Here is a 10,037-nt window from a genome sequence, read left to right on the forward strand (position 1 = left end):
TAACTTGTAATTACCTCATTCTTGGTGACAGATTTATGCATCCTTTTACAGGTAAACCCTATAGGATACACTATCCTCTTACCTGCACATCAAAATATGTAGTCTATTGCTGTCTTGCCCATGTAGTTTAAACAACGTGGGCAAGATAGTAATACAATTTAAGGAGAGGATGGGGAAACACAGAACAGCAATCCGGGCCACACTAGCCAATGGTTACAGTAAACAACCAGTAGCTTTGGTGAGGCACGACACAGCATGGCCACGCTCCGCTACCGTATGATAGATCAGGTGCCCAAAAATATCAGAGGCGGCGATAGAGATAGAAAAGTGCTGCAACTAGAAAGTACCTGGATTTATAAATTAAATAAATTAAATACAGTTAGCCCCAATGAAGCTCTAAACCTAGGCTGCTTTTTGTAGATATCGGCTACCATAGAAGGGGTCTTTTGGACATGCAACGGTGACTAAATAAACTAGTTGTCACTACAGTAAAAAGTTGAAAAACCAAGGGAGGAGGTATCTGCTTCTTCATAAATGAAGGGTGGTGCACCGACGTAAAAACTCTGAGTAAATTAAGCAGACCTCAACTGGAGACACTCATCATTAAATGCAACCCATTCTACTCCCCCTGGGAATTTGCCTCAATAGTTCTGGGGGGGGGGGTGTATATACCTCCCCAAGGAAATGCGAAAGAAGCCCAACTCCAACTGGCCACCAGGATAACAGACACAGAACTCAAATATCCGGAAGCACTGCTTATAGTGATTGGCGACTTCAACAGTGCCAACCTGTCCCAAGAGCTACCGAAGTACAGACAGCAAGTCAGATGCCACACCAGGGAAGGACGTACCTTAGACCACTGCTACACCACTATCAAGTCTACTTACCGGGCTATCCCCCGGGCAGCTCTAGGCCTCTCTGACCATTGCATAGTCCACCTTCTACCAACTTACACCCGGAAGCTAAGGTCAGCTAAACCAGTGGTCAGATCAGTCAAAAGCTGGACAAACGAGGCAAAAATTAAGCTTCAGGTCTGTCTCGAAAGCACAGAATGGGGAGTCTTTGAATCCTCTGCTACAAACCTAGACGATATGACCGACACAGTGACAGCCTACATCAGCTTCTGCGAGGACCTGTGCGTGCCAATCAAAACAGCACGCACCTTCAACAACAACAACAACAAGCCATGGTTCAGCGGTCAACTCAGAAAGCTCCATCGGGCAAAGGAAGAAGCCTATCGCAGTGGTGATATTGTCCTGTACAAACAGGCCAGGAACTCCCTAACACAGGAAATCAAGCTGGCAAAAAAAAGATTCTCAAACAAGCTGGCGAACAACCTGTCAACCAACGACCCCGCATCAGCTTGGAGCGGCATGCAAGCTATAAGCAACTACAAGATCTCTCGAACCCCCTCCACCATGCACCAGAAACTAGTGAACAAGCTGAATGATTTCTACTGCAGGTTCGAGAAGGAAGCTATCTGCATCAGTCCTACCCCTGACCGGGGTAAAACGGCAATGAGTCAGCATACAGACGGGAGGTGGATCAGCTAACTAAATGGTGTAGCGGAAACAACCTTGACCTCAACCCCCTCAAAACGGTGGAGATGGTGATGGACTTCAGAAGGAAACCAAATGCCATGTACCCACTCATAATATCTGACAGAGTAGTGTCGAGGGTCGACTCCTTCAAATTCCTAGGTACAAAGATTTCCTGCAACCTCAAATGGGGTCCCAACATCATTACAACTGTCAAAAAGCTCAGCAGCGGTTGTTCTTCCTGAGGCAACTCAAGAAATTCAACATCCCGCAGGAGCTGCTGCTCATCTTCTACACTGCCATAGTAGAGTCTGTCCTTTGCTCCTCGATCACAATCTGGTTCGGAGGAGCAAACGAGAATGACAGACGAAGGTTGCAAAGAGTGGTGAGGATGGCAGAAAAGATCATTGGGGCGGAGCTCCCCACTGTCCAAGAACTATACCTAGCCAGGGTCAATAAGCGTGCAGGAAAGATCTTGGAGGACAAGCTACACCCTGGCCACAACCTGTTTGAACCCCTTCAGTCAGGCAGACATTTAAGGTCCACCCCAGCAAAGACGACAAGAACTACAAAAGGCTTCTTCCCAATAGCTGTCCACCAACTAAACAGTATTGAACGTACCAAATACTAAAAACTAACTCAAACTGTTCTAAATATATGTGAAATGTATGTGATGTATGTTTATGCCTCTCTTCCCACCCCCTTGTGTTTCCTGCTTGATGCTGCACTGTTACCACAAAAAATTCCAAGCATACGCAAGTATACCTGGCCAATAAAGATGATTCTGATTCTGAAGTTGAATAACAGTAAAGAAAGCATGACAGAGAATTACAAGTCTTTATTTTAGCATCTTTATATTAGCAACTTAATTGTATGGAATATATGTATAGCACAGTAGCACTTTATTTAGTTTTCTTAATATTAGCACATTTTAGAAAGTCTATAGCAATTGCTACATCAGTGACAAAAAAAGTGTTTGTTTATGTGGTTTATTTTTAGATTCTGTATCAATGCACAAAGATCACTTTAATGCCCCTTTCCCACTGCAGCCTTAAAACGGTATATTTTTGAGGGCAAAATACCGTTTAAGGCTGCAGTTGGAAAGCGCCAGAGTTGAAATACCGTTTAAAGTTAAACGGTATTTCAACCCGTTTTCCAAGCAGGGTTTTAGCCGGTAATCTACCGTTTAAGGTGCAATGGGAATGCATCTTAAACGGTATTCTTACGTCTGGCGATGAAGGCTCATATTTGAGCCATCATCGCCAGGTGTGTATGGCAGCCGGGCTGAAAGATCAGAGACTTTCAGCCCAGCTGACCGGCTGCTCCCTCCCCCGGCTGACACCCGCCCCCCCGCCGTCCACTCCACTACCCCCGTCGCCCCGCCGTCCACAGCGCCTGTCGCCCCCACTTGTGCATATACTCACCCCGCCGCCGTGCCCACGCTGCCGCTCATCGCATCTGCTGCGTCTCTCCGGCCAGGCCACACAGCCCGGCGGAGCGCCCCGACCCCGGCAGAACGCCCCGCCCCCGGCTGGCTGCTCTGCTAGTGTGGAGTGACACACTGAGCATGTAAACTCCACTGGCCACCAATGCGTTTATTAAGCAAGTAATATATAGATTGCTGGCATATGCCAGCAATCTGTATATTACTGATACCACTGGGCACCAATGTGTATATATATATATAAGCCATTAATATATACATTGCTGGCACATGCCAGCAATGTATATAATCACTGGCACCACTGGGCACCAATGTGTTTTTTTAAGCCAGTTATATATAGATTGCTGGCACATGCCAGCAATCTATATATTACTGATACCACTGGGCACCAATGTAATATATTTAAGCCTGTACATATACTGTATATACTGGCTAGCACCAACTATATAAAAAAAAAAAATATATATATATATATATATATATATATATATATATATATATATAGGCAGTTTGCATTTAAATGTACATTGGTGGCAGTTGGCATATAAATATAATAAGCAATCAGGGCCGGCACTTGGGAGCAGGTCAGTGGCGTGGAGCAAGGTGACTGGCACCCGCACCCCGTCCCCCCTAAAGCCAGTTGAGCCACACTGCACCACAGCTGACTTGCTCCCGCACCCCCCACCCGTGGACCGTTCACCGCGCCACGCTGTCGGAACGACATGGCTGCACACACATCACCCCGTTCCCCCCCCCCCCTCTGTGGAACTACTCGCTGGCGGCCGCATACTCCCCACCCCCGTGTCGCTGCCAGTAACGTAAATATGGAACCAATGGAATTCAAACCCAGCCCATTATGTAAATAGCCGTTTATAATGAAAGATTTTCAGCAAAGTCTTTCACCTCCTGAAAATCTCTTGCTCTTTGGGGAAAATAGCTCAGTGTGTACGCACTACTTTGGTGAAAGATATATGTAACAGAGATTTTGGCCCATTAAAGCCCATTAAAGCCCATTAAAGTCACAGGCACTCATTTTGCTGTAAAAACGTTTTGAAGAGCTAAAACGTTTTACCTGCAATGGGAATGGTACTTAAATGGCATTTAAAACTGTAATCTGCTGCAGTGGGAATGCTAAATACCATTTAAGATTACCTGTAACTTAAAACGGGTCTGCAATGGGAAAGCAGCATAATTGATCATTGGCACTTGACCGCCATCTAATGGTGAAAAAGGAGATATGTCTGAATGGATCAAAGCTGTTTTTAAAAAAATACTATGGGCCAAATGTAATAGGGTGAGAGTTTAAGAAAGTGTGAGATTTTGGGAGAGTTTTCCCCTGTTTTTTAAAGCAGCAATCAATTACATGGCAAAATCAACCTGGTTTTGCAGTGTAATTGATTGCTGCTTTAAAAAATAGGGAAAAACTCTCCCAAAATCTCCCTGGGAGATGGCCGTTATACCGGCGGACAGAGTGGTCTGGTATGTTTGATATTTATTTACTTCACTTGTATGTTGTTGTTTAATGTCCTGATGATGAGCCAGAACAGAAATGTGAAATGCTGCAGCCAAGATGCTGCAGCCAAGATTAAAGTTCACATTGCTTAAACTTCAATATGGAGTCCCAGAATGATGAGTATCTATCAATAAGTGATAGATAGTATTGATTCATGCTATTACTGAGTGCCGGACCTGATAGGTCAACATGGGACTAACTCGACACATGTGTTAGGTCCACATGGGTTAGGTCGACAGTCAAGAGGTCGACATGGGTTTTTTCACAGTTTTTTGAGCTGACATGTGCCGACAGGCGGTATTTCATGCCCTACCATCCACTAGAGTGTGGAGGGAGAATAAAATAGTGTGCCGAGCATAACGAGGTACTGAGTGTGAAGCATGGCGAGTGCACTTAAAACTGTGTCCATGTCGACTGTGTCAACATTCGGGTTAAAAATGTGAAAAGCACCATGTCGACCTTTCGACTGTCGACCTAATCCATGTCGATCTAACGCATGTGTCGACATAGACACCTGTCAACCTTGTCCCATGTCGACCTAGACATCTGTCGACCTTCCAGTATGTTGACCCAATGGTGTCGACCTAATGACTGTCGACCATTATTAGGTCGACCCAGTGATCCCATTCCGGAATAAGATACCTGTAATTTACTACATGCATGGTAACTTTGGTGGGTAGTAGTAACTGAATTTTGGCAAGTTGCCAGCTCTTAATGTAACTCCCTCAAGATGAGCTGCTGTGTTTGTGGACTCAAACTGCAACACTGCAGGTAAATTAAACAAGAAGGGTAATGTGGTGTTCCTTCAATGATCAGCCAAACAATGGGCCTTATTCTGGTTCACTCTCAGAGGCAAATTCCTTCTCAGATGGACAAAACCATCACTCAGGTGGGGCAGATATAACATGTGCAGGTAGAATTAGATTTGGGTGGGGGTTAGATACGGTCATTAGGTCTACAACAACTAGGTCAACAAGCATTGGGTCGACACCACTAGGTTAACATGGGTTAAGGTCGACATGGGCAAGGTCGACGCGGGTCTAGATCAACATGACATTGGGTTGACACAAGCATTAGGTCAACATTATTATTATAATTTTATTTATAAGGTGCCACAAGTGTTTCTCAGCGCCGTACAAAGGAACAGTACAAAACTTGAACAAATAACAAAAATAGAGTACAAATAAGGAGCGCCACAGTTCAATACACATTACAGCTTAAATATAAGTAGTGAGGACTCATTCAACATACTATAAGAGGCTTGAGGCCAATGATGGAGATGAGTATGCGGACGAAGATGGTCACTGAGTGTTTGAGTATAGGAGAGCTGTGAGTGACATGTGAAGAGAAGTGGGCTTTGACAACAGGAGGGAAGAGGGCCCTGATCAGAGGAGCTTACAATCTAGTACAGTGGTTCCCTACCCTGGTCCTCAAGTACCCCCAACAGTGCACGTCTTCCAGGTCTCCACACAGAATCACAGGTGACATAATTAGCTCCACCTGTGGATCTTTTAAAATGTGTCTGAATAATGAGTGCACCTGCTGGGTGACTTGGAAAACGTGCACTGTTGGGGGTACTTGAGGACCAGGGTTGGGAACCACTGATCTAGTAGGAAGGGGAGACAGACAGATTAGAGGGAGCCCGGCTCCATCTGTAGGACCTAGAGCAGTAACTTCTGCTAATTACTCCTTTACTGCACAGGTGGTGGGAGGGAGAACACTAACGTGTGGAAGGGGGCACTGAGCTGTATGAAGGGTCCCTTGTAAATGACTCCCAGGGAGGTAGGGGGTGTTTTATACGCAGGGGAGGGGTGGATAATGGAGTGGGCTTAATATTCGTCATTTTCCGGTGGAAGTGCAGCTTGTTTGACTGCAGATTTCGCCATTATCTGGAAATAGATTTCTTAGCCTTCACTAGTATAAAAACCTAGAGTCCCAACTTTCAGGAGGTGCTGGGGATCAGAGCTCAGGAGCCAGAGCAATCTATTGACAAAAATATAAAACTGTACACCAGATGTGTGGAGCTGGAGCAGGGACTGGCTGCTGGAAGGCTGATATCTCTGGTTCTGGGCATGATAGAGATAAGCCGCTAGTGTCGGAAGAAAGGGGAGAGTCCCAGCTTTTGGAATATACTCTCAGAAACTAAGTCAGAGAGAACCTGATAAATATGACTGGGAATTGCAATTAACAGGTCAGATGTGGACTGCTGCTTTGAAGTTGGATATCTCCAGTTCCCCAGGGCCGATTTTCAAAATTCTGGTATCCCTGGAAAAAGGGGATCCTCAGCTATCAGCATAGGGTTCTTATAAACCTGGGGCCCCTGAGCAAGTGCTCATTAAGCCCATACGAAAAGACGTCCCTGACTGGCTTATCTACAGTATAATGGTTGCAAGGTGCAGGGGGTCCCACACTGCACACCCTGCAACCATGTACTTATACTCCCCTCTTTGTTGGTCCGGTGCTGGCTGCGGTACTTGTTTCCTAGCACGGCGCCCGTCGTGGGTGATCGTATACCTTAACTTAAGGTATGGGATGGACGCGACCAACGCGATTTTAGGGCTATTTTTAGCCTTTTCCCTACCAATTAAAAAATCGCGTCCATCGCATGCCTTAAGTTAAGGCATGCGATGCGACTGACGCGACCAACGCAATTTAACATTGAATGCATTTTATTCAATGTTAAATTCGGGTCCATTGTATGCCATTATAATGGCATACAATGCGACCGTTGCGATGGACCCGATTTTAAATAGGGAACAATGTTAAATGGGCCAATGGAACGATTTTTCATTGTATACCCACCCTGATGGGTAATTTACATGACAAATTACCCCCCCCATTGTTAACACCACCCCATGATGAACGCCAACCCGAAGCGTGGCGAGCGCAGTGAGCCCGCGAGGGGCGGTGGTACGCATCCTCCGACCTTTTCATACCCCCACTATCCACGTCGGCGTGAAGTCGATTTTATATAGTGTGGCGAGTGCAGCAAGCCACCGAGCCCGAAGCGTGGCGAGCGGGCGTGTAATACCTGTGAAGTAATGCGTGTCCGATGGCCACGCTATATGAAATCAACTCCACGCCGACGTGGATAGTGGGGGTATGAAAAGGTTGGAGGACGCGTACCGCCGCCCCTCACGGGCTCGCTGCGCTCGCCACGCTTCGGGTTGGCGTTCATCGTGGGGTGGCGTCAACAATGGGGGGCCATTTGACCCATCAGGGTGGGGAAACAATGAAAATTGGGGTCTGGGGGGCATTTAACATTGGGGCCAATGTAAAATGGGGTCTCAGGGACCATTTTACATTGGTTCCAATGTAAAAATCGCGTTGATCGCATCGCATGCGATTTGGTTGCATGCGATGCGATCGACGCAATTTTTTGGGACCCGATGGATTCAATTTCCATAGCTGGCGCCGTGCTAAGAAACAAGTACCCTGGCTGCAAAGTGGCAAAAATCACTGGGAAAATGGCCACCGTGCAAAAGTAGTGTCCCACGGAATGCGGCAAAGGCACCATGTTTTTTGAGACATGCACAGTAGACTCTGGCACATGCCAGAGTTTACTCAACTGATTGGACAGGAGGGGGCCCAATCGGAGCTTGCACACAGGCCACCTCCTCTCTTAATGCGCTTCTGGAGAGCTATGTGCATTTACATATACCTCCCAACATATTAAAGCCCACATTGGGACACCTATGCACATCCCAAAAAGAGGCGTAGCTTGTGGAAAAGGGGAATGGGTTTGTGGTGATGCTGTGATCGTAACCCATGCCCCCAATTATAATGGGACAGTCTCGCTAATTGCATACTGTCCTGCTATCCCTCCCGTGGCTTGCAATGTCCCACGGGTGGGGATGCCAGCCGGTGATAGCTGAGGCATCTACTCAGGAAGGGAGGGAGCCTAGGGGGCTGTCAACAGAGCCGGCCTTAGGCATAGGCCAACTAGGCAATTGCCTAGGGCATATGGAATGCCTAGGGGCATCAGCAGCTTCTGCTGATTAAAATGATATGCAGCATGCCTATATTCTGTGTGTGAGTGAGGCTGTATCTGCATATGAAATAGTGTACTCATGGAAATCACTGTAACATAGCATTCCGTATGCAGGTACCGCCACAGTCACACACAGAATATATTCATGCCACATATAATTTTAATCATTCGGAAGCTCCTTGTGTGTGCTGGTCATAACAATGCAAATAAGACGAATTTTCAGCAAAAAATGCCCCCAACGTTAGCAGAACTGTCCAGGAGCTGCATGGCCTATTGAGGCAAGATGTATGAGGAAACGTCTGTATCCAAGCAGAGGAGAGTATCCAAGCAGAGGCAGAGGTCACAGTGTTAGCAGCTGTGGGAATGCTGTCTGCGGGTGGGTTGGTTGTGCAATAGTGTTCGGCATATGTGTAAGGGGCATTATGTGTGGCATTATGTATATGAAGGGCATTAATAAAGGTTGGCATAATGTGTAAGGGTCATTATGGTTATAAGGACATTAATAATGTGTAAGGGGCATTACTGTGTGGTATTATCAGGGGTGCCGAGAGAAAGGGGTAGGGGGTACAAATTAACCAGGCCAAAGTCTGATGGAAGGGCCCAGTGGGGGCCACGGGCCCCTCCCCTTAAGTGACAGCAGCAGCTGCAGCTCTTCTCCTCTGCCCAGCACACACTGCTTTGTGCTGGATTGCAGTGTGGCCATGGAGGTGCTTAAAATACAATATTTTCTCAGGATTTTTTCTAAGGGTATAATGTGAATAATGTGAGGAATAATGTATATAAGGTAAAGTGGTACTACTGTGTGATGTAACGTGAATAAGGGACACCATCGCATGATATAATGTGAATAAAGTTGCACTACTGTGTGGCATAATTTGAATTGGGGGTACTATTGTGTGGCCATGCCCCTTCCCAGCAAGAACACACCCCTGTTTGGGCTGCGCACCGAATGTGTGCACTGTTTCTATTTAAAATATTGCGGGTAGGAGCACCAAAATGATCACTGCTATGATGAGGGTTGATGGTGCTGGGAAAGGGGAGCAGGGTCAGAGGCGGAACTAGTGGCGGTGCTAGGGGGCACCAGCCAAAATCTTGCCTAGGGCGTCATTTAGGCTAGGGCCAGCTCTGGCTGTCAATCTGCTCAGGGAGCACTGGGCATGCCCCCAATATGTTGATAATAAAAGTCACGGTCCTCAGCTCCACCTCCTTCTTTTTGGGACCTGCCCCTTTTGCAGTAGCGACCGTGCCATCCCACTTCACTTACTTCAAAAGTTGGTAGTTATACTATGGAGGTATGGCCAGCGCTCTGTGAGCTGGTTGCCATGCCCTCCTGTGTCCCTCTGTCATCATGATTAGATGCTGTGGACATGAGACATGCAACATCCCAAGGAAACAAGAAAATCGGAAGATTACACGGAAATTGGGAGATATTGGGGGAAATTTACTAAGATGTGAATTAGACTTCACATGTGATGTTGATATGGGCAACCAATCAGATCCTGTCTACTATCTTTTAGAGGGTGCTAAATAATTAAGAAGTAGATTCTGATT

This window comes from Crinia signifera, chromosome 4 (genome assembly GCF_055691185.1).
Source record: "Crinia signifera chromosome 4, ASM5569118v1, whole genome shotgun sequence".
Taxonomy (NCBI): domain Eukaryota; kingdom Metazoa; phylum Chordata; class Amphibia; order Anura; family Myobatrachidae; genus Crinia; species Crinia signifera.